Genomic DNA, 26288 nt, shown 5'->3' with positions numbered 1-26288 from the left:
CCAACTTCCAAACAAGATGGCAGGTTGAATGTGCTCATTAATCTCCCCAACTTCCTAAATCCTCAGTAAAGGAATCTGTTTTTTAACCAAGGAGTAAAACGATCAGGACAAAGAGAATGAAAAAGGAAACACCAAGGCACACAATTTTGGAGGCTGGGAAGGACACATAAAACAAACGGATTTGCTGGAACCAAGAATTCTGTCTCGTGAGCCAGCAGTGGAGAAAGCTGCGAAACAATCCAAAACCTCCAGAAGTTCCTCTACCAAGCTGTCATTTTCATCTCTAGGAGGTAAATGAGGGGCTAAATGAAGGATGACTGGAGATTGCTCAAGAATCAGTAAAGTCCCCAGTTCCATTCCCCTTTGCCTCTGGGTTGTGAATTACCAGGCAGAGGTGAGGGCAGGGTTACCAGATAACCAACGGAGGGATGAAGCGGAAGGTCACACGCAGAATACTGTCACTTAGCCACTTTCTCAGAGCCCTGAATCTGGCTCCCCAACCCTGGCAGGAATCATTCTATCCTCCAATCTCGAGATTATAAAGTCCTCAGAGGAATCTGATTTGATGAAAAGAGAAGCTCACATACAGACCTGATGCGAACCAAGCCCCACTCCCTACCTACCCTGATGCCAACTGTAGACAAGCCTAGCCATGTACACAGAGCATTCAGTGAGTCCTATGGGGCCCCTGCAACCAGAGAGCCAACTCCCCAGCTATTGGAGGAACGCCCCCATCACCGAAGAGAGTGGCCAGGAAATAAACAAACAGACAGCAAAGCATCCTGGGGAAAACAGACACTGTGGAGAGATTGAGAGAAAGACATTTTAATTATAATACCTAGAAATTTATAAGAAGATACTGAATCATCAGTCGACAAAGATAGGATGCTATTCTGTAAATTACAGAACACAAAAGAGGTCTTGAAAATTAAAAGTGGAAAACCACAAACAAAAGACCTAAAAGAAAATTTGAGAGATAATTTTGAAGGAATTTTGATAGATAAATTTCTGGGAGCAGAAAGCAAAGAAAAAAGAAAAATTTAGAAAGTAAAGATAAGAAAATAAAGGCCCAGTTCAAGATTCTCAGCAGCCAGGTTATGGAAATTCTAGAAAGAGAAAACGGGGGGGAAAAAAAATAGAGATGAGAAAAGTCACTGGAAAAATAAAACAAGAAAATTTCCCAGAACTGAAGAATCTAAGTCTTCAGATTGACATTTAAGGGTTATCAGTCCTTTATGCAAAGTCCCATTTAATCATACTGCCTTTCTAATCCCTAAACATGAGCAACTGAACAGAGGAACAGAAGCTTTGAATTGTAGGGGGAGAATGTAGCTTTAGAAAATAGAACACTTCGGAAGTTCTGTAGCTTCATCAGGGGTTTAATTCTTTTAAAATTTTATTCATTTATTTTGGCCACACTATCCAGCACGTGGGATCTTAGTTTCCCCAACCAGGAATTGAACCTGTGTCCCCTGCATTGTAAGCAGGGAGTCTTAGCCACTGGACCTCCAGAAAGTCCCCGTCAGGGTTTCAAGTAAGGTTAGTATGAAGGCTGTCAGCACATGGGCATCTATGGAGATGGGGGAGTAAGGAGAGGTACATTAAGGGGGCTTTGTCAAAAACTGTTGAACTGGGCAAAGTGTTTCTAGTTTTGCCAACAGAAAAACGGGGAGGAAATTCTTCTCAACAGCTCTGTTTATACCACAGGCCTTTTATTTATTTTTTTAACCAGCCCAATGGTGATAGTATTGGGCACAGAGGACATCGAAAAGATACTTGTGGGTCAGCTCTTAAACTTTACCATTAATCACAGCAAAAAAAAATGGTACTGTCATGTTGGAAAACCAGTTAGAGTTTCTCAAGATAATTAAAACATGTCCACAGAAAGACTTGTGGGTCAGTGTTCATAGCAGCATCATTCATAATAGCCCCAAACTGGAGATAACCCAGTATCATCCCCCAGTGAAACAAACTGTGATATATCCATACAACAGAATCCTGCTTAGCAGAAAAAAGGCCTGAATTACAGGTACCCATTCACAACATGTCTGAGTCTCAGAAACGGCGTGCTCAGTCAAAGCGGTGGGACACAGAGGAATACATACTACGTGAATCCCTTAGTACAAAGTTATGGAACGGGCAAAACCAGTCTGTATTTATAGAAAGCAGACCAGTGGTTGTCTGGCGCTTAACATGGAGGGATTAACAAAGGAATTTTTTTTCAGTGGGGGGAATGTGTAATGCATCTTGATGCAAAATGATTACATGGTGTGTGTAATTGTCAAAACACATGTACGCATGCATTCTAAATGAGTGTATTTTGAGTAAAGTATACCTCAGGATAAAAAAAAAGTCTTCAAATTGAAAAGTAGCCCCCCCGCCCCCTCCGCCGCCAGTACCCAGGACCTGCACCAAAACACATTATTCTGAAATTTCAGAATGCTGGGGACAAGGAGAAGATCCTAAGAGCTTCCTGGAGGGAGAGTAAGTTTACATACAAAGGACCAAGGATCACAAAAGCAGACATTTCAGTAGTAGCCACATTGGAAGTTTGAGATCATGAAGACATGCCATCAAAATTCTAGGAAAAGAAGATATCTAACTTTGAACCTGGTACCAGTGCAACTACCCATCAAGAAGGAGAACAGAATCAAGACATTTTTAGGTCTCAAAAGAATTTACCTTCCAGGGAGCTAATGGATGATGCATTCTATAAAAACAATAGTTAACCAAAATGTAGTAAAACATGGGATTCCAACAAGAGAGAAAGATGAGGGCATTCTCAGCATGATGATCAAAAGAAATCTCAAGATGGCAACTTGCACAACTAGTTCAGAGATCAACCGGTCTCTTTGGGGGTATGTTAGATACTCTAGGTGAGATTTCTTTCAATAGGGAGGGAGGGAAGGAAGAAAGGGAGGCGGGAAAGAAAGAAGAAGGGAGAGAGGGAAAGCGAAAGAAAGAAACCTAACGCATATAAAAACAGTAAGAGGAGATTTATTACATAAATGGGAGAAAGTTTGGGGATAAGAATATAGAAAACTTGGATCATATGAAGTGTCTTTTCCAACCACAATGGTTAATTATGTGGAAATTAAACACCTCGTTCCTGGAAACCAGTGGGTCAAAGATGAAATCAAGGGAAAATTCAAAATTATCTTGAAACAAGTGATACATGAAAACATAACATATAAAAACTTATGAGGTGGGCTTCCCTGGGGCCTCAGTAGTAAAGAATAGATGTGCCAATACAGGAGATGCGGGTTCAATCCTCGATCTGGGAAGATCCCACTTCCCAGATTTAGCTGCAGAGCAACTAAAGCCCCTGCAGCACAACTACTGAGGCCACCGAAGCCCCCGGCCCAGACCCCGCGCTCCTGACAGGAGAAGCCGGCGCAGTCAGAGCCAGCGCTGTGACAAGACAGTGCCCCTACTCGCTCGCGCAGCAACAAAGACCCCAACACAGCCAAAAGTAATAAATAAACGAATAAAATTATGTATTAAAAAACTTACGAAATACAGCAAAAGCAATGGTAAGAGGGAGGTTTATAGTGATAAATGCCTATATTAAGAAAAAATGATCTCACTTATGTGGACTCTAACAAACTCATAGATACAGAGAACAAACTGGTGGTTGCCAGATGCAAGGGATGGATGCAATGGGTGACGGTGGTCAAAAAGGACAAGCTGACAGTTATAACGTAAGTCCTAGTGGCACCCCACTCCAGTGCTCTTGCCTGGAGAATCCCATGGACGGAGGAGCCTGGTGGACTGCAGTCCATGGGGTCTCGAAGAGTCGGACACGACTGAGCGACTTCACTTTCACTCTTCACTTTCATGCATTGGAGAAGGAAATGGCAACCCACTCCAGTGTTCTTGCCTGGAGAATCCCAGGGACGGGGGAGCCTGGTGGGCTGCCGTCTATGGGGTCGCGCAGAGTCGGGCATGACTGAAGCAACTTAGGAGCAGCAGCAGTGATATAATGCAGAGAAGGCAATGGCAACCCACTCCATTCTTGCCTGGAAAATCCCATGGACGGAGGAGCTTGGAAGGCTGCAGTCCATGGGGTCCCTAGAAGTCAGACACGACTGAGCGACTTCCCTTTCACTTTTCACTTTCATGCATTGGAGAAGGGAATAGCAACCTACTCCAGTGTTCGTGCCTGGAGAATCCCAGGGACGGGGAAGCCTGGTGGGCTGCCGTCTATGGAGTCAAACAGAGTTGGACATGACTGAAGCGACTTAGCAGCAGCAGCAGCAGCAGTGATATGATGCATAGTATGCTGATTATAGTTAATAACACTATATTATATACTTGAAAGATGCTAAAGAAAAGATCTTAAAAGTTCTCATTGAAGTAAAAAATTTTGTAACTATGCATAGCGATGAATGTTAACTAGATTTATGGTGGTGATCATTTCACAATATATACAAATATTGGATCATTACATTGTACACCTGAAATTAATACAGTATTATATATCAATTATACTTCAATTTTTAAATTAAATTAAATTGAAATGTTTTTAAATGAAAAAAAAGAATATAGAAAACTTGGGATATTAAAAAACTATCATTATTTCCTCCAGTTAGAAAAAATTGCATAGAAAAGGAAAATAACCAGAATTTATTGCATAACAGTTGTATCAATTGCATTTATATGGTCCTAAGAATGTGACACTGAAAATTATTCTAAGCAAAATTATACTCTTGTTCTATTAGGAGGATAAGAAGGTAAAAGAGGTGTAAGAAAGAGGTAAATCCTTATATTCCATCGCAGGAAGTCAAATCGTTAGTCGCTCAGTTGTGTCCAACTCTTTGTCACCCCATGGACTGTAGCCCGCCAGGCTCCTCTGTGCATGGAATTTTCCAGGCAAGAATACTGGAGTGGGTTGCCATTTCCTCTTCCAGGGGATCTTCCCAACTCAAGGATCAAACCTGGGTTTTCTGCATTGCAGGCAGATTCTTTACCAGAGAGAAGTAAGTCAACAGGTACTGCTTAAGGTTGAAGAAGAAATATAAAAATAAGCGTATTGTGTAAAGAGATGAAGAAAAATAAAAGAATCAGTTAAAGAACTAAAACAGTGACCCCTGGAGAGTGAGAAGTTGAGATGATGAGGTAGTGGGGAGACTAATGTCAACAGTTTTACCCATCAGCACTAAATAAAAATAAAACTGGAAAAAAAAACCAAAACAGAAAACTTTAGAGAGTTCATGAATAGACCAGCAGAATGCACATATCACTTTCACATTTCAGGTTTTCTTTCCCACAGGTTACTTGGACTTCAGTTTGGAAACACTTTTCTTAGTGGTATTTACACACCTGTCGGTCAACAAAGTGCAGTGGGCTCTTGCTGTGAGTCACACGTTGTGAGTTACAACATGCCAATAACATCGGGAAGGGTTTCAGAGGGTACTGTACCCGAGATCCTCAAGCAGGGTGATAAGCAGGCGGGAGGTGACGTTTCTATAACATTACTAAATGGCAGTAGTCAGAAAATATCTAAGATGGAGAAACACTGATCAAGTTTTTCAAAAGCATTAACGTTAGCCTAGGTGAAAGAAGGCAGTCTCAAAAACTTATATACTGTATAAGTTCATTTATGTGACATTCTGGAAAAAGCAAACTCCAGGAAGAGAGAACAGATCTGTGGTTGCTAGGAACCGGGGATGGAGGAGGTGTTGAAAATGAAGCACTGGGGGATTTGGGGGATGGTGGTAGTTCCAGAACCACATATACTGAGTTCACCAAAAAGTTCGCTCTTTCTCTTGAACTTATTTACAGAACAGAAATAGAGTCACAGACAGAAAACAAACTTATGATTACCGAAGGGAAGGGATAAATTGGGAGGCTGGGACTGACATAAAACAGATAACTAACAAGGACACACTGTGCAGCACAGGGAACCATACTCAGTACTTTGTAACCGCCGATAAGGGAAAAGAATCCGAAAAAGAACAGATGTGCGCATATAAATCAGTCACTGTGCTGTCCACCTGGAACTGACACAATGTTGTAAACCAACTATGCTTCAGTAAAATTTAATAATTTAAAAAGAGAATAAAAAACTAAAAGAAAAAGCTCTAAGACCGATGCATGGTAAAAAAAAAAAAAATGTATCTAGGAGAAATATGGTACCTGAAATTGTACACACAGTGCAAATGGAAAACCACAATTTGTATAATTTGCAGCATTATGTGAAATTTGAGTCTGGCACCTTAGACAACCTGGCCATCCTGACAGCCTGTGTGAAATTTGTAAGAATAAATTACAGTTGATCCTTGAATACGAGGGCTTTGAACTGCCTAGGTCCATTTATACACGACATTTTTTAGTGGTAAATATTATATACTACACTATCCATGGAGGTTTGGATCTGCACATGCAGAACCTGGAATGCAGAAGACTGTCTATAATTCATCCACAGAGTTTGAATGTGCAGAGGGTCAGAGGGTGGACACGTCTAACCCCTGTTCAAGGGTCAGCTGTATTTTGGAAGACATCAATTATGATAATTAATCATTTATAATATTAAACATTTAGTGAAAATATTATTTGATTATGAAAAACAGAATAGGAAATTTAAGGACATATTAAGTTTTCTGTGTGAGAATAAACTCAGGCCTTACATCAGCTAGAATATTATGCTTTTTTTTTATACTGCTAAAAAATCACGGAGAAACATAATTCTTTTTAAACCAAAAATATCAAAGCAGTATAAGTTGTTTGAAGATGAATCATACTTATTAACATTACCTGCACTTGCCCTTATACAATTTTTCTGTATTTATATACCAAGATCTTCCAAATCTTTGCATTTTCTTGCAAAGTTGTGGGGTTTTTTAGTATATTATTTTTTAGCTTGAAAACAACTTGTATTTTTCTTGCTTTTTAACCTTATAATTTAACATGTAAAGGCAATACTTTAGTTTATGGAGATTAACATATGCTTGTATAAATCAACACAACATAACCCAAGAATACTTAGAGAAAAAATAAATTTTAACTCCACATGCTTACAAAGGCTAGTCCTTTGAAAAAGCTCAAATACTTGATATACTGCAACCCAGAGAATTTTTTAAATTGAGTTTATCCATCTCCACAAATCAATCGGAATGGGAGCCCTTTTAATTTAAGAGACTTTAAAGTCTAATTTATTAACCTCCTCCAGAGCTAGCCAAAGATAACAAAAATCGATTTGTTCAGAAATCTCCCCAAAACCCTGCAATGGAAAAATCGCCTTAGGCAAGATAAGGTAACTCTAGACTTGTGCAGCTGATTCCTGTTGTACTTGTATGGAAATAATGTTAGTCAAATCAAGGCCTCAAATTTATTATTTATTTCAACGCTGCTATTAAAACACTTTAGAACAAGGGAGTAAAGACTTCTGAATACCCAAACTTCCGAAAAAGCAATGAGAACACCAGCAAAAAGGGTCAAAACAAAATTTTTCAGAACTCCGAAAATTAACCAAAGGCTTGCAACAATCCAAAAAGTGCTTCTTCAAGAAAACAGGCTGAATCTTGGTAAGAACCATGATCTTGGTACCATTTTAATTTGCCTTACTCTGCACCCTCTCTCAAGCTCTGCAGTAGTCTTGGAACCCAACAGTCTTAGAACCACAGTTGGAAAAGCAGTCCATCAGTCCGTGGAGGAAGAAGAACTGCTCTGGAGCTCCCCCAAAGCCACATTCCCAGAGAACCCTCACTGTGTGACCTGTCGCCCCGCTCAATGGCCACGGACATAGTAGAACCAGACTAGGCCAGAAAGTAGAAGCAGTGGGCAAGATGTAGAGCTTAGGACTTCCCCTGGTGGCACAGTAGATAAGAATCCACCTCTCATTGCAGGGGACACAGGTTCAATCCCTAGTCTGGGAAGATCCCACATGCCTTAGAGCAACAAGCCCACACGCCACAGCTACTATGCCCATGCTCTAGAGCCCACATGCTGCAACTATGGAGGCCTGTGCGCCCTAGAGTCAATGCTCTGCAACAAGAGAAGCCACTGCAATGAGAAGCCCAAACATTGCAACAAAGAGTGGTCCTCCTGCAACTAGAGAAAGCTGGCGCAAAGCAACGAAGACCCAGCACAGCCAAAAATGAATAAATCACATTAACAACAACAACAACAAATACAGAACTTAACTGGCTCAGAATGACATGTACCAGAAGGACCGAAAGAAAGCAAGCCAGCACTCCAGGGTTCCCGCTGAGGTGTACATGCAAAGTGCATGCTTCTCCAGGCTCCCATGAACACACAAACAGAAAGATCTCAGCGGACCCTCCAGGAAGAATTGTCAAAGGGCAATTCAGAGAAATGAGTTTAGTTAAAAGGCCAGCTGAAACTGAATTTATACACAAGGAAGATTAATTGTCTATAAATCAAATGTCACTGAGCAAAGTCAGGGCAAGGTTTATAAAGTAAAAATCACAGACCATCTGTGGATCAGAGATTGCCCTTAATTTTTTGGTCTTTGTGGAAGCTGATGAGCTAAAAACTGCCAAGGAAGACAGTCTGCCCTGGGGCAGAGGGACATACTTAAAGGGAAGGCGATTTTAGTAATTTATGGGCTTACCAAGACAGCTTGTGATTTCCGCTGTGGAATGAATGTATGATGGAGACTAGTTACCGGTACACTGGCACCTACACCTTAGTTGGGTCAGATGGCATTGTTTCCTTAATGGTCCTTGATCGTGGCATGACGTTAAGAGCAGACACTTGGAGTCCGTTCCATCAGGCCTGTCGTTCTTACCCATGCAGTACTGACATGAACTTCCTCATCTGAAAATGCAGATAATGTCATTTACATTGCAGCACTGTTTGTATGATTAAGGCAAATAATGTTGGTTTGTTTTTTTTATATGCTTAACAGTATCTCCTGTGTAAGAAACACTCAACAAATGGTAGCCTTTATTATAAATTATGGGAATAACTCACTGTGTCAGTCAGGGTCCAATTGGGAGAAACCACACAGTAATCCAAACAGGGAGAGTTTAATATAAAGAACTGTTAACTAATTACCTGAAAAGAAGGCGTAGGGAGCAGCCACTACCTCCAGGCCGAGGCAGAGCATCTAAAAAAGGAAGAAACCTGAAAGAAGGACTCGTCCCCAGCCCAGGCGGGGATACAGACCTTGTTGAAGGGGGTATGGCCGCGCCTATTGGGTGATGGGGAGGTTTGCTAAGGTTCCACACTGGTAGAACTCAGTGAGTATCAGCCAACTGGGATGCAGGGCGAAAAAGCTCTCAGACAGATGCTACATTGTGGAAATCACTGGGAATCCGCCCTTGAGGTGGTGATGCTGGCTTGTTATGCTGGTCTACAACCATGAGGACAAGTGAAAAAGAAGCTTTTCCTATGGGGCCATCTTGGTATTTCCTTTAACCACTAAGCTTGTACTGTGCTGTGCCAAGTCGCTTCAGTTGTGTCCGACTCTGTGCGACCCTGTGGACCGTAGCCCACCAGGCTCCTCTGTCCACGGGATTCTCCAGGGAAGAATACTGGAGTGGGTTGCCATGCCTCCTCCAGGGGATCTTCCTGATCCAAGGATCGAACCCACTTCTCTTAAGTCTCCTGCATTGGCAGGAAGCTTGGACTACTTTAATAAAGATAGAAAGGGAACATAACAAGAGCTGTAATTCTCACGTTCCCATCCCAGCTTCCCCATGCAGTAGCTGTGTGACTTTGGGCAACTGTTTTAACTTCCTGGGGTTTCAAATTTCACCTTAAAAAAAGGGGTAGTAATAATAACTGCCTTTTAATCTAAAAAAAAATACAACAAACGAGTGAATATAACAAAAAAAGAAGCAGACTCACAGATAGAACAAATTAGTAATTACCAGTGGGACGGGTGAGGGGGTAATGTAGGGGCGAGGAGCTGGGAGGCACAAACTATTAGACAGGCTACAGGGATGTGTTGTACAGGGAAGAGAGCCGATATTTTGTGATAACTATAAATGGTTGCTGCTGCTGCTGCTAAGTCACTTCAGTCGTGTCCGACTCTGTGCTCCCCCATCCCTGGGATTCTCCAGGCAAGAACACTGGAGTGGGTTGCCATTTCCTTCTCCAATAACTATAAATGGTAAGTAACCTTTAAAAATCTAATTTTACTTTAAAAATCACCATTACATATACTTTAAATACCTTATAACTTTGTTTGTCAATTAAACCTCAATGAAGCTGAAAAAAAATTTTTTTAATTAGCTAGAAACAAAATGACCTCCCTTTTTGTGAGGATTTAATATGTTAATACTTATACAGTGCTCAGAAAAGTATAGGCAATGAGTTAGCACTTAGTCTACTGGCCATTATAAAGTAGGTTCTGTTATTATCATAATCCTATTGCTAGAGTAAATATAAATTATTAAATAAATGTATTAGCAAGTTAGTGTGTTTTTCCTTCCAAATAATTTCTTAATCTAACTAAAATAGCACAGTGCTCATGGTGCTTTGCGGAAGGCAATGGCACCCCACTCCAGTACTCTTGCCTGGAAAATCCCATGGACGGAGGAGCCTGGTAGGCTGCAGTCCATGGGGTCGCTAAGAGTCGAACACAACTGAGCGACTTCACTTTCACTTTTCACTTTCATGCATCGGAGAAGGAAATGGCAACCCACTCCAGTGTTCTTGCCTGGAGAATCCTAGGGACGGGAGAGCCTGGTGGGCTGTTACCTCTGGGGTCGCACAGAGTCAGACACGACTGAAGCGACTTAGCAGCATGGTGCTTTGTAACAGTGCATCTTGAGATATATTTTTAGATCCTAAAATGTTCCTATATTTTACAACTCCAAATGCCAAGAAATAGATCTCAGAGTATTAATCTGATGACCACAGAAATGGGTGTTCCATAACAAATACCTAAAACACTGGCCAGATCTTCAGTAATAAAACTTATGAGTAAGTGTATTTTAGCAACTGTATTTTTTGCAATAATTTATTGCTAATAAAAACCAAAACCAAAATCACTGCAGATTGTGACTGCAGCCATGAAATTAAAAGATGCTTGCTCCTTGGAAGGAAAGTTATGACCAACCTAAGCAGCATATTAAAAAGCAGAGACATTACTTTACCAACAAACATCCATCTAGTCAAAGCTATAGTTTTTCCAGTAGTCGTGTATGGATGTGAGAGTTGGACTATAAAGAAAGCTGAGCACTGAAGAATTGATGCTTTTGAACTGTGGTGTTGGAGAAGACTCTTGAGAGTCCCTTGGACTGCAAAGAGATCCAACCAGTCCACCCTAAAGGAGATCAGTCCTGGGTGTTCATTGGAAGGACTGATGTTGAAGCTGAAACTCCAATATTTTGGCCACCTGATGTGAAGAGCTGACTTATTTGAAAAGACGCTGATGCTGGGAAAGATTGAGGGCAGGAGAAGGGGACGACAGAGGATGAGGTGGTTGGATGGCATCACCAACTCTATGGACATGAGTATGAGCAAGCTCCAGGAGTTGGTGATGGACAGGGAGGCCTGGCATGCTGCAGTCCACAGGGTCGCAAAGAGTCAGACATGACTGAGCGACTGAACTGAACTGAACAAAAACCAATGTTCGCAAAGAAAATCCATAAACCTCCAGACTTTAGCTATTGTTAAAGGTTCCTTTGGCTTTCTTTGGAATATACTCGCTTCCTTCAGAAAATAAAAAAAATAGGTTTCTTTTTTTACAGGCACAATATCTCCTAGCCTCTTAAAAACTGTTTTCTGTCTTACAGAGAACATGCCAGAACAGTAGCCATCTGCTGTCAAGGCTTCAGTACCTCTCTCTGTGGCCCATCCTCTCCTTTCCACACTCTTTGGTGGATGTCCATAGGAGCCCGACTCTGGGGCTCAAAACATAGCCAGTTCTCACTCAAGGAGCTGAGGACCCCTCCCTGGAAGCCACAGGGAACTAGGGACCACGTCAGGGGAGATTTTAATTTGTGTCTGTCTCTTGCTGCTGTCTTTTCTCTCTTCTCTTTTCTCAGGAAGCAAGAACCTGCCTTTCAGGGCTTTGGGGGTTCATTAGTGGTTTAGGGGATGCTGAGCCAAAAGCAGAAATACCAGGCACCCAGTGGACAATCCCCACTGCTGTGTTTGGCTGTGAAAGCCCTAGGCTTTGAGAAGCTGGAATGAGAGGTTTAGGGAGAGGAAGAAGGGAGGGAGAGGTACTCTGAGGCTCCCCTGAACTGGCCAGGGTGGCGGTCTGGGGATTTCTGCATTTAGCAGACATGGCAGCTCCCAGGGGGTGGGAGTGGAATTCGAATACGGAGAACGGGGTTCAGGCTGCACCCCACATGGGAGCAGCAGCAAGGATCTGTGTGGGTGGCACTGGTGGCAGGGGCATGGGCTGTGGAAGGGCTACCAGCCTGAGTGCCCACTCACCTCAGAGGACCCGAGTGCAGCTCCCTCGTCCTGTAGGTCCTCCAGGCACTCGGGTCTGACCCCTGGCCGAGCTGTTTCCATCCTCCGAGGCAGGACTGCTGTGATTTGTTAACTCCTGGCAGCTGTACTTAACATGGCACTTTAAAAAAATGCCAGAAAACCAAAGAGATTAGCTGGTAAGAGACAAAGATAGAGTGGCTGAGCCACACACAGATTTAATAAATGGGTAATTTAAGCCTATAAACACAGCTAATCCCATGCATTTATATTACAACAAGGGTTGTCTAATTTGACTGCCAATTCCCTCCTCCTGTGGAATTAATAGCTTTCTAAAACTTTAATTTTTTTTTTTTTTTTGGTTTTTTAACTTTTAAAGTTGATCCAATCGTTTGTTACTTTGGTTAACCTTTTGAGGAAATGATCATTGGTTTAAGTTCTCTTCTTTTTTCTTTTTTAAAGTTTCTAGTTTTTTCAGTTCCATTGAGCAATGGTTAATTACCTTCTTTTCTAAATCCCTTATGAGATCTATTTTCTATCTTTTTGCCTTCTTATTGATGTATTTAGAGAAATGTACTTTCTTCTAAATAACATTTTGCACTCATGGGTTTTGGTGGACGGACTCCAGTGCTCTCCTGGGGAGTTTTTAAATGCTGCAGGGTATTCGTGAAGGCTGTTCTGGTTACTGGGTAACTTAGGCAAAGGGAGAAAGTACTAGAAGGATCCTGGGACCGCCCTGAATAGTAAAGAGCTCAACAGCCAGCTCTCAAATGCAAGTGCCTGGGAGCCCTGGCTGGGGCTGCCTCTAGGGCACCCCCTTGTGGGCTTAGCTGGGAAATAAAGTCAAGACTCCAGAGAGCTCAGGGTCAGTTTTAAACAGCTGGAAGAGCAAGTCTGATGGGCTCAGCTTGGGTCAGGTGTCTGCTTCTGGGTCCAGTGGGAGGAACATCACAGACAGGTCCCCTGACATGTGCGGTCACAGAATAAAGAACTGTTGTGAACTGAGTGGCTACCTCTGTGTATACAGTGGAGTCACTGTCATGTCCTAGTAAGGCCTTTGGCCAGTTCTCTGCTTCAGTTGCTCCACTTGTAAAATGAGGATAATAATGAAATCCACTTCGTAAGATTTCATTTAATGAAAATTAAATCAGTTAATATTTGTAAACATGCACAGAGAGAACAATGCCTGTCACATAACAGACACCATGCAAGTGTTTGCTATTATATTTCTAATTTAATCAATATCTGTGCTGTCTGCACATTCTTTATTTACTTGAAACTTCACCATCTATGATTATCTGGAGTGTGAGAGAAACTCATACACATTTTGAAAAGGTCGATTCTCCAATTCATCTAATTGTCTAAAACTCTGTTAACTCTACCTTATTAGTGATGCTGTTGTGCTCTGAATCTTTAGAACCATTCTTTCCTGTATGTGATCTGCCATATTCTGAAGCGAAGTTCTAAGGAATCCTAATAGATTTTCACTGACTGCTTCTTGGATCACTGTCACCTTTTCATTCGTACATTCTTCAGTCAGGAAGTCCATGGTACTTAACGAATCTGCTGTGTTTTCATTACTGTGCCTTTCATCATTCTGACATGCCAACGTGGCTACTGCCTCTCGCTTTTGCTTAAGTCTGTGTTGTCAGAGCTCATTTTTTAAACTCCTGCCTTTCTTACATTGGCACAGGCATTTCTTTTAGTTGGCTTTTTTTTTTTTTTTAATGGGTCTTTGGACATAATCCCAAATCCATCAAATCCTTGGTGTTTAAATTCACTCGGTGACTCTTTCTTTTTAGAGGAATTGGTCCCTATTATAACTGTCACGTGTGTGTTTATCTTCGTTGCTGCTGCTGCTGCTAAGTCGCTTCAGTCGTGTCCGACTCTGTGCGACCCCATAGACGGCAGCCCACCAGGCTTCCCAGTCCCTGGGATTCTCCAGGCAAGAAGATGGTCTTTTCCACAACCGGATGTCAGCTGACCCCTGGTCCACTTCACCCTTGTTGCTGGCTCTGCGTTTGGCCGTGCACTGCCTGCCTAGATGCAGAACCCAGGTATATCTTAGACACACGCCCTGCCCAACCCCACGCCCACCAACCCACGCACACTTAAGTGCGCACATGCGCACAGGCGCCACGCCCCCTCCCCCGCCGACCAAGACCATGAGCCTGCTGATTGGGGAGGACTCGGGGACGGACCACGTGACCTTCCCCCCAGCACGCTCTCCCACCGTCTTCGAAGCCTCTGTCCCGCTGTTTCTTCCTTGGTGCTTCTGGTCTCACGTCCTACCTAGAGCACTTAACAAAGCATTTCTCCCAAAGTCCTTCTTTGAGTCTGTTCTTCTTAGTCTCATCATATTTGTGTTATTAAGTGTCAGGTATCATAAAATAGGTATTTCCTCATTTCTTCCGTGTGAGATCAAGATGAAGTTATCTAATCGACCTCGCAGTGGAAATTCTTCCTCCTCGAAGTGTGGCCGGTGGTACAGGAACTTGCGCATCACCTAGGAACCTGTGGGAATCTCGGGGTCCCATCCCAGACTTAGAGAAGCAGACTCTGCATCCGAACAAGCTTCTCATACACATAAAAGGTCAAGAAATTCCGGTCTGATGAACTTTTCAATGCTTCCAATTTTAATACATTAATAATTTAATACATTTACATCATAAGTAAATAGAACTTACCACCTTCTTTACGCCCTAAAAGCCCAGCCATCCAAGTCAGAAGCCTTGGGGACAACCTACCTGCCCCCAACTTCAAGTCCAGTCGATGACCTGCTGATTCTCTTTCCTTAATGTAACTCATAGCCGTCTCATTTTCTCTCTTCTAGTCCCACTGCTTCCAGGTCCTCAGAGTTTTCTTTCTGGATTCTACCTCATCTTTCTACTTGCCCTCCTAGCCTATAGTTCTGTTCCTCTCAGTGAAGCCAGAGGCATTTTCCAAAACTGTGTATCTGATCCTATCACTCCTGGCCTTAAGATCCTCCAACATTCCCCACTGCCTTCAGAATTAGGTCCAAACTCTTCACGTGGAATACAAGAACCTTCTTATCCACACGTTGCCCACCTGTCCAGGTACATTCTTCTTTGCTCTAAGCTGCAGCCACAGCTGCTTCACGTTCTATGTCCCTGAATGGTTCTATGTCCCTGAATATGGCTTTTCTTCCCTCTGCCTGGAATTTCCCTCTTTACCTGAATAACTCCTCTCTACTTTAGAAATTTGGAAGTAGGCCTTCCCTCTGCTGAGGAGCGTTTTGTTTCTTAGTCTGGGGCAGGTGCCCGTTGCTTGTCTCCTTGTGTAGCTTGAAGAGCACCCCACGGCACATGGTACAACCTTGTTTGCTTGTCCATCTGCCTTTGTAAGCCCGTGGGCAATTTGAGGGCTGGGACCACGCTTCCCTCAAGGGAAGACCAGTCATTCTTTACAGAGTGGTCACACTGGCTGGCACCTTCCTGGGACGAAGAACGCTGTGTGCAACCTGCTCTGCTGGGTGTGCTCGGTAAACGTAAGGAGAGGGATCGAGCCTCTCCCTTGACTATAGATAACAAATGAAAAGAGCTTCAGCTGTTGGCAAGCTGAGTGAAGACAATCAGAGATTATTTCTTGATTCTTAACAGCTGTGTCAGAGAAGGACCTGGCAACCCACTCCAGTGCTCTTGTCTGGAGAATTCTGTGGACAGAGGAGTCTGGTGGGCTACCGTCCATGGGGTCGTACAGAGTCGGACACGACTGAAGCAGCTTAGCATGCATGCATGCATTGGAGAAGGAACTGGCAACCCACTCCAGTGTTCTTGCCTGGAGAATTCCGTGGACAGAGGAGCCTGGTGGGGCTGCCGTCTATGGGGTCACACAGAGTCGGACACAACTGAAGTGACTTAGCAGCAGCAGCAACAGCTGTGTGATGAACCTTTGAAACTAACAACTCATTATTAAACTGGAGGAAGCGGAGGAAGACGACTCCGTTTCAAGGCAGAAAATCAATATAAGCTTGTTTTCTTTGTTTCAAAAGCTTGTTTTGGTCAGTAAGGATCCCTGGAAAGAGAATCTTCCTCAAAAGCTGCTTGTCTGGACATCTGCTGTCTCCGTGGCTTGGGGACAGCCGGAAAGAGGCCTTGGTCATGGGTTCAGTCGCTATGTGGACCCTTAACATTGCTCCTGACACAGTTACTAATACAAACTGTACTTTGGTTTCAGCCCTCCTAAAAATGCATGTCACTGATTCTGAGTGGGTCTGAGTGAGATGGCGTGGGTACATCCATCAGCACGATTGGGAAACCAATTTAAAAGCGCATGGTTCAATAATCTTGGGTTTTCTATGCTTTCTTCGCAGATGGAGGAGAGAATTAGAGGACTTTTAAGGAACCAAGGTGGGAGAATTAAATAAGGACATGCAGTGCGTATTGAGCTTCCCTGGTGGCTCAGAGGGTAAATCATCTGTTTACAATTCGGGAGACCTGGGTTTGATCCCTGGGTCAGGAAGATCCCCTGGAGAAGGAAATGGCAACCCACCCAGTACTCTTGCCTGGAAAATCCCATGAACTGAGACGCCTGGTAGGCTACAATCCATGGGGTGGCAAAGAGTCGGACACGACTGAGCGACTTCACTTTACTGCATATTGTAGTTTAAACAGGAGTCTTTCAGTTTTTGTTTGTCCTTTCAGGAGGACAATAAGTAGCCATGTTAAAAAAAAAAAATGTTAGAGGTATACCTACCAGTAGCTGGGGCTTCCCTGGTGTCTCAGCTAGTAAAGAATCTGCCTGCAATGCGGGAGACCTGGGTTTGATCCCTGGATTGGGAAGTTGAGCATGGCAACCCACTCCAGTATATGCCTGGAGAATCTCCAAGAACATAGGAACCTGGTGAACTATAGTCCATGGGGTCAGAAAGAGTCAGACACAACTGAAGCAACTTAGGGGGACACATGCACGCACGTGTTGAAACTATTCATCAATTTGGGGAAAAATGGACATCTTTACAATATTGAGTCTTCCAACCAAGAGTACAATATATATCTACATTTATCCAGGTCTTCTTTGGATTATTTAATCAACATGTGATTTTGAGCATACAGATCCTGCCCTGTTTTGTGCTACAAAAGACCCTGAAAAGATAAGCTGCCAAATGGGAAAAAATATTAGCAAATTGCATATCTGACAAAGACCTTGTATCTGTAATGTACAATGAATTCTCAGAACTTGACAGTAAAAAACAAAACAAAAAAACACAGACTAGCAATCTAATTGTGAAATGGGCAAAAAATACGAATAAATATTTCATCAAACAGGAATTAGGGATGGCAACTGAGCCCATGGAAAGATGTTTATCATCATTAACCACATCATATTTTAATATTGACAAACTTTGATTATACACAAAAATTAATATACTGAGTGTTCGTGTTGCCTATTTAGTGTGAGAGATACACTAATGATAAAAGGAAAGTTATGACCAACCTAGAAAGCATATTCAAAAGCAGAGACATTACTTTGCCAACAAACGTCCGTCTGGTCAAGGCTATGGTTTTTCCAGTGGTCATGTATGGATGTGAGAGTTGGACTGTGAAGAAAGCTGAGCACCAAAGAATTGATGCTTTTGAACTGTGGTGTTGGAGAAGAAGAACTGTGGTGTTGAGAGTCCCTTGGACTGCAAGGAGATCCAACCAGTCCATCCTAAAGGAGATCAGTCCTGGGTGTTCTTTGGAAGGAATGATGCTAAAGCTGAAACTCCAGTACTTTGGCCACCTGATGTGAAGAGTTGACTCATTGGAAAAGACTCTGATGCTGGGAGGGATTGGGGGCAGGAGGAGAAGGGGACGACAGAGGATGAGATGGCTGGATGGCATCACTGACTCGATGGACGTGAGTCTGAGTGCACTCTGGGAGTTGGTGATGGACAGGGAAGCCTGGCGTGTACCATTCATGAGGTCGCAAAGAGTCGGACACGACTGAGCGACTGAACTGAACTGAACTGAACTGAATGATAAAAGAAATACTTAAGAAATTCAGTACTGTCAAAATTATGTGTTTTTATCATATACAAAGGCTACTGTTTTCTCCATAGGCATATGCCAAATGTATAACAATGTAAAAAGTATTCACCATATTGTATACATATTCCTTTTCAGAAATATGTTAAGAACACAGAGCTAGCTTCACCTGTATTTTAGGGTAATAGATGTTATTTTTCATATTTTAAAATATTTATCCTCAATGAGTCCCTTCTGTTGTGTTATTCATTTGATCATAAAATTCTTGTGGTTTCTTCAAATTCTTCTAGCTCGCTTGCTTCACCATATTGTATGAGGCTCTAATTCTGAAGGGAATGCCTAGAAGCTGGGTTCTAAATATTGTTGTAAAAAACAATCCTAGATATCAAATAGCAATGAATTCTCCACCATATATTTATTGAAGATCAAATAACTGGTTGGCATTTATCGGGCACTGAAAGTACAGAAAGTTTTAAGTCCTCCACCGTGGAAAATTTTCCAAATAACTCAAGACTTAAGCCTTACCAAGTTGTTAATTGAATTATTTGTCTCAACAACGAAGGAGGGTCAGAAACGATAATAGAAACACACTAGTAATTAAGCCAGGAGAGAATCTTTCCACTTGAGAATCATTTGCTATCTTTTCTGCCCCAAGGGCTCTAATTCACGATAATCTGCATTTCTTGCCCATTTATGCTTTGAAAACTGACCGCAGAAGGATAAAAATGTAACCCTGGCCTGTGACAGGAGATGGCAGCCACATTATCCACCTGACTGAAGAGAAGGCCTCAGTGTCTCTAATATAAGTGATATATTCTTCAGAATCAGCTTCCAGACAGGCCAGCATTTTTTTCCTCCAAAAGGATGAAACACAGAAAGTCATTGTTCGCTAACTCTTTAAAGCAGTGACGCTCCTCTGCTGCCCCCTCAAGGTTCTCACATTTTTTTCTCCAGGGAGACAAATCTTAAATAACCCCCAATCCTGTCCCAAATAGAATATAAAAACCATACATACGTTGCTCACCGTGCAAACTATTGACAGCATCAATTATTTAAAAACAGTCATCTTGGGGCTTCCCTCAAGGGTGAAGAGTCCGCCTGCCAGCGCAAGGGACGTGGGTTCGATCCCTGGTCCGGGAAAATCCCACACGCCTCGGAGCAGCTAAGCCCGTGCTCCACAACTACTGAACCTGAGCTCTAGAGCCCACGAGTCACAACTCCTGAAGCCCACACGCCTAGAGGACGTGCTCCATGCCGAGAGAAGCCCCTGCAATGAGAAGCCCCCACGCTGCAGCTACAGAAAAGCCCGCACCGCAACGAAGACCCAGCACAGCCAAAAACAAAGATGAACAGACAAACAAAAACCAGTAATCTTGTCTTCCAGACATTTATTTCACGGGCTGACTGTTTACTTTCCATTGAGTAAAATTCAAGGATGATGTGTCTTTCAAATGTATTTTGTGTGCATTTTAAGGTAAAAGAGAAAAGAAAAAAGAACCCAAAGAGTTTCTTTTTGGGGGTGTCAAACCGTGCAGTTTGCAACATCATAGTTCCCCAACCGGGGTCTGAATCTACACCCTCTGCAGTGAAAACACAGAGTCTTAACCACTGGACCACCAAGGAGTACCCAGCAAAACCTTTTTTTCAAATGTTTTTAGACTCTAAGATATCCACAGGGACGTCCCTGGAGGCTCAGTGGTAAAGAATCTGCCGGCCGGTGCAGTACACACGGGCTCGATCCTGGTCCTGGAGGATCCCCCACGGCTTTAAGCCCATGTGCCCTGCTCGCTGAAACTAGAGAAAAGCTTGCCCCAGCAGTGAAGATCCAGCACACCCAAAAGATAAATAAATAAACAAATACAATTTAAAAGATACCCACAGTATACATTTGTCAGAATAAATTCAATTTTGATTATTTTACTGTCCATCATCAACCTATCAACTCAATTTTTGCTCAGCCATAAAAGAATTTACTAGACATCGTGAAAGGTCAAATTTCGAAAAGGTGTTTTAAGTTATTTGTAAACTGCTGTGAACAGGTCCCCTTCAGGTTCCACAGGCATAATGTGTCTGTGGGAGGGATGGGGGCACCCAGCCTTCACCAGAACATCTGCACGCCTGACCTCACTGAGTTCTCAGAGATCCAGCAGAGCAGGTAGTTCCCTGTTTCACAATGAGCAAATTGAGGTAGAGAGGTTATGATGCCAAGTGCATTTTCCAAACCACACAACTAATAAAGAGGATACCTGAGATTCAAATGGGGCTTCCCTAATAGGTCAGTTGGTAAAGAATCGGCCTGCAAGGCAGGAGACCCTGGTTCGATTCCTGGGTCGGGAAAATCTACTGGAGAAGGGATAGGCTATCCACTCCAGTATTCTTGGGCTTCCCTTGTGGCTCAGCTGGTAAAGAATCCGCCTGCAACGAGGGAGACCTGTGTTTGATACCTGGGTTGGGAAGATCCCTTGGAGAAGGGAAAGGCTACCCACTCCAGCATTCTGGCCCGGAGAATTCCATGGACTGTATAGTCCATGGGGTTGCAAAGAGTGAGACATGACTGGACTTTCAAATCCAGCCTGGTCTGACTGTGAAGTCCATGCTTAAATGTTGGAGAAAAGGAAACCCTCGCACGGTGTTGGTGGGGATGTCAATCAGTGCAGCCACTGTGCAGAACAGTATGGAGGGTCTTCAGTACATTAAAAACAATTACCATATGATCCAGCAATCCCACTCCTGGATTTACATCCAACGAAAATGAAACCACTAATTTGAAAAGATAGGTGTACCCAGTGTTCACAGTAGCACTATTTACAATCGACAAGATATGGAAGCAACCCAAGTGTGCATCAACAGATGAATGAATAAAGATGTGGCACATATAGAAACTGAAATATTGCACAGCTGTAAGAAAAAGAGAATGAAATCCTGCCATGTGCAGCAATGTGGATGGAGCTAGAGAGTATTATGCTTAGTGAACTAAGTCAGACAGAGAAAGGCAAATACTGTATGTGGCTGTTTAGAGGGTGGCTGAGCAACTTCCCTTTCACTTTTCACTTCCATGCATTGGAGAAGGAAATGGCAAGCCACTCCAGTGTTCTTGCCTGGAGAATCCCAGGGATGGGGGAGCCTGGTGGGCTGCTGTCTGTGGTTAGCAGCTAGCAAACAGACTTGGGAGGATTCTTGCTAAGACTGGATGATGCAGAGACAAACATGGCAGTCTGAAAAGTCAAGCCCTAGGTGAAGGAACCACCTTACCTGCTTCCTGAGAAATCTGTATGCAGGTCAAGAAGCAACAGGTAGAACTGGACATCGAACAATAGACTGGTTCCAAATTGGGAAATGAGTACATCAAAGCTGTATATTGTCACCCTGCTTATTTAACTTCTATGCAGAGTACATCATGAGAAATGTGGCGCTGGATGAAGCACAAGCTGGAAATCAAGATTTTCGGGAGAAATTATCAATAACCTCAGATATGCATCCTTACGGCACAGACACCATCCTTACGGCAGAAAGTAAAGAGGAACTAAGCCTCTTAATGAAAGTGAAAGAGGAGAGTGAAAAAGTTAGCTTAAAACTCAACATTCAAAAAACTAAGATCATGGCATCTGGTCCCATCATTTCATGGCAAATACATGGGGAAACAATGGAAAAAGTGAGAGACTTTATTTTCTTGGGCTCCAAAATCACTGCAGATGGTGACTGCAGCCATGAAGTTAAAAGATGCTTGCTCCTTGGAAGAAAAGCTATAACCAACCTAGACAGCATATTAAAAAGCAGAGACATTACTTTGCCGACAAAGGTCTTTGTAGTCAAAACTATGGTTTTTCCAGTAGTCATGTATGGATGTGAGAGTTGGACCATAAAGAAAGCTGAGCATCAAAGAATTGATGCTTTTGAACTGTGGTGTTGGAAAAGACTCTTGAGAGTCCCTTGGACTGCAAGGACATCCAACCAGTCCATCCTAAAGGAAATCAGTCCTGAATATTCATTGGAAGGACTGATGCTGAAGCTGAAGCTGAAGCTCGAATACTTTGGCCACCTGATGTGAAGGACTGACTCATTAGAAAAGACCCTGATGCTGGGAAAGATTGAAGGCGGGAGGAGAAAGGGACAACAGAGGATGAGATGGTTGGATAGCATCACCGACTCAACGGACAAGAGTTTGAGCAAGCTCCAGGAGATGGTGAAGGATAGGGAAGCCTGGTGTGCTGAAGTCCATGGGGTCACCAAGAGGCAGACATGACTGAGCAACTGAACAACAGCAAGATGAGGGAAACAGCTGAGAGGAGTCTGATTAGAACTTGGGTCAAGGAGAGTCTGTCACTCTCAGGGGAGTCAGAGAGAAAATGTCACAGTATTTTAAAATATGGATAAAAGATACCTGGGAGTTTTTGTCTTTTTTTTGTTTTTTACACTTTCTCATAAACTGAAAATTATTTCAAAATGAAAAGTAACCTGCCCCGCCCCACCCCCCAACAAACCTATGGAGGTCTCCTGTTTTCCTCTGATTCAAACCTCCAAGTGTCTCACTGGCTAAGCCATATTCTTCTTGCTGGCTTTTGTTCATCTAATGTGACAGAATAATTACCACACTGTATTTCTTCTAATCAAGTAGAACAAAACTTCTTGGACCTATACAATTGTGTTGCAAACCTCATCCAAGAAAAAGTGTTTCCTGAACTTCACTCATGAATACTGTCCATGTACTTGCCATACCTCAAAACAACTGTGCCTCTGTTTACAGTATAATTTAAAAAGTCCACTCAGTGCCTTTTTAAAGGAAAATTTTAAATTACTACTACAAATGAAACACAGACTGATATCATTTGCTATGAAAATAGCATGCAACCACAAAATACACACATTAAAAACAGAACAGTGTTATTAAATTTAAAAAAGATGAAATGAAATAAATGAGACAATTAATTTAGGAAAATGCATTCTTGAAAATATGCTCCCTAAAGAGAGTGGAACTTTTTATGCTGATTTAGTATAAAAGGATTTTGGCCAGATGTCACTTAAGTTTAAGATGAAATGAGGTTCTAAATCAATATAATGAGCTAGTTTTAAAATTTTGATGGTAACCAGCACCGCACATACTACTTTATATATCCTCATTTATTGGAAAGGACAAGAGACATTTAACCACCATCTTTAACAAAGTTCAATATTGAGAATTAATTCCTAACCAAAAGGACGGTACTTTTATTCCAAAAACGCATTTGAATGTTTATGGCCCTGGAAGGATACATTAAAATAGACAATCTTTCCTTCTGAGAATGTTTTAAAAAATAATTTTCGGATAATTTAGTTATGTGGGAACTTTATTATACACTTATTGCAAGGGCACAGACCTTGAGTTGGCCAATTTAAAAAATTTCTTTCATAGCAGAGGTATTTAGAGGCCAAAAGAAAAAAATAGGGTAGATAATCACTGTTGACTTAATGGGGGGTAGGGTGGGAAGAACATAACCAAAATGTTTTAAACAACTCAGGCTAGGTTACCTAGAAGGGTAGACAGTTTCTCAGATTAATTCTTAACCTGAGACTCATATCCACAGAAAGACACGTCTGCATTTTCATCAGGGATGCTAATTTCCTTCCAGAAGGTGGTTATGAATTGCATCAAGCAAAAATGTTCTGGAGGGATCAAGTTCTCCTTGTGAGTAGAGCTAGGTGTAGGTGGCTGAGGAGAAAGTGTGGGAAGAGACTTTACCGAATAATGTTTTATAAACCTTAAATTTTGAACCAGGTTCAAGTGGCCCTTTTTGTAAAATTTAAGTGATTAAAAAAGGAAATTAAGACTCTCGAGAATTTGGGCCCCTTTCTCAAAATACCCACATATTTTTGTAACATATGAGAACTAAAGGGAGAGAGCATCCCTCACTTATACACTCGCTCCTACCACCTGAATTGAGAAAATATGTCAGTGCTTTTTTCCATATTTCCAGCAAAGTGTTGGAAAGCAGGAACAGGAACCTCAGATTGCTAATAGATTCTCCACTTCTGTTGGTATCTGGAATGTCTGCCGGACTGGGAACTGGCCCCCAGGCCTGGATGCAGCTCTCAAGTAACAGCCGCTACTAGAGTTCCCCAAGCATGCTGCACTGTGGTTACACTGTTCCATCCAATCCTCACCACCACCTTCCACCACACACCAATCAGAGGAAGCCTTTGGAGCACCCAGAACAAACTATTTGGAAATAATGTAATTCATGGGCTTCCCTGGTGGCTCAGAGGTAAAGAATATGCCTGCCAAGCAGCAGACGAAGATTTGATCCCTGGGTTGGGAAGATCCTCTGGAGGAGGGCATGGCCACCCACTCCGGTATTCTTGCCTGGGAAATCCCATGGAGAGGAGCCTGGCAGGCTACAGTCCATGGGGTTGCCAGAGGTGGACAAGACTTGCGACTAAACAACATCCAGATAGCTCAAAAGTCAAGATGGGATGTTTGCAATGAACTGTCCAGGTAAGAAGCAAATGCTTTCCATATGAAAATGTTACTGGGCGCTTTCACTTTCATGGGGAGAGCATTTGCTTCTTACCTCGAGCTGGTTCATTGCAAACATCCCAGCTTGACCTTTGAGCTATCTGGATGCAAATTCTCTCTGTATACTGTGTAATGAAGCAGGAGCAGGCAGAGGGAAAGACCTTACCTTCAGGTGGAAACAGTGGTTTTTAGGCAGGAAGCCTGTGGGTCTAGGGCTCCCTTATCAGGTGGTAAGAGAGTTGGGACTGAAAGGGATGGTGACTAGTCAGATGTGGGGATGGGCTCTGGCCTGGCTGGCCGACCCATTTTGCAGGCCTTCAGGAGTGACTTCCAGGAACTGGCTGCTGTGTTGGAGGTGGGCAGGCTGTGTGGGTAAAGCAAGTTGCATAAAGCAAGTTGCCAAAGGGTGAATGGCAGGTCTGAGGGCCAGGGAGGTGCCCCTCACTCTGCTTCTGCTGACAGGGCCCTTGAGGTTTCTAACTTTGGAAGAAGCAATCCCTTTTGTGACACTAAAAGTGAGTTGGTGTCCTCAAGCACAACTTCCATTCTGCTTACGCACCTTCACTAACTGTTCTTTTAAGACATGATTATTTCAATGCATTATAATCTCTCCAAATTGGTGATGCTATTTGTATCTTTACTTTCGTCTTGAGACAGCAGCCGTAAGAAGAGCTTATCTGGGCTTATTAATCATTCATAGTAGTGGTAACCATTCCCCCTAAGACCCAGTTCACAAACATGACATTGATGGGCTGTATTTTTCCCAAAGTAGAACTCTCTTTTCTGGCCTTTTAATAAATTTAAATGTGTGTTTTTTAGTAAAAAGACGCGACAGGGTTGTAACCCTATACACATTCTTTCACTATTTCCTGATCAAAGGGGATCTACTTCATTTCAATGGCTGTTTAAAATTTCCCTCCAAGGGGAGAGCTAAGTGCAAGTAGTGCAAGTGCTAGTTGCTCAGTTCTGTCGGACTGTCTGCCAGCCCATGGGCTCTAGCCCGCCAGGCTCCTCTGTCCACGGAATTCTCCAGGCAAGAATCCTGGAATGGGTTTGCCATTTCCTTCTCCAGGGGATCTTCCCAAACCAGGGACTGAACCTGGGCCTCCCACATTGCGGGCAGATTCTTTACTGTCCGAGCCACCGGGAAGCCCCCAAGGGGAGAGGGGTTAGAGAAAATCCAGGAGTGTGTGAAACAGAGTGGAAAGCAGCAGCCACTGACAGCTAGGCCAGAAACAAACAAGCCTGGATGCCCCACTAAGAGGTAAAGTAAGAGGGTAAATGCAGCCGACTCATTGGAAAAGACCCAGATGCTGGGAAAGATCGCAGGAGGGAGAAGGGGACAACAGGGGACGAGATGGTTGGATGGCATCACTGACTCGATGGACATGAGTTTGCGTAAACTCCGGGAGTTGGTGCAGGGAGGCCTGGCGTGCTGCAGTCCATGGGGT

The 26288-nt window shown here is 42.9% G+C and overlaps 1 long non-coding RNA gene across 3 annotated transcripts; it reads right to left on the bottom strand.

The window, feature by feature from the left end:
* Nucleotides 1-3581: 3581 nt before the first annotated feature.
* Nucleotides 3582-15969, bottom strand: LOC147361982 (uncharacterized). Of its 3 annotated transcripts, XR_015138427.1 has the most exons (5): nucleotides 12860-14441; nucleotides 12361-12499; nucleotides 9022-9073; nucleotides 8576-8781; nucleotides 3582-4071 (listed from the first exon to the last, which is right to left on the bottom strand). It is a non-coding gene; the product is annotated as an uncharacterized LOC147361982 (long non-coding RNA). The 3 variants fall into 3 exon arrangements; XR_015138426.1 differs by lacking the exons at nucleotides 9022-9073; nucleotides 12860-14441 and adding an exon at nucleotides 15105-15969 and having other exon boundaries at nucleotides 3588-4071; XR_015138425.1 differs by lacking the exon at nucleotides 9022-9073 and having other exon boundaries at nucleotides 3589-4071.
* Between the last annotated feature and the right edge of the window lie 10319 nt (nucleotides 15970-26288).

Source organism: Bos grunniens, chromosome 12 (assembly GCF_055505025.1).
Source record: "Bos grunniens cultivar Pamir isolate PY7600 chromosome 12, Bosgru_T2T1.0, whole genome shotgun sequence".
Classification (NCBI taxonomy): Eukaryota; Metazoa; Chordata; class Mammalia; order Artiodactyla; family Bovidae; genus Bos; species Bos grunniens.
This window is presented reverse-complemented; position numbering and strand designations above follow the sequence as displayed.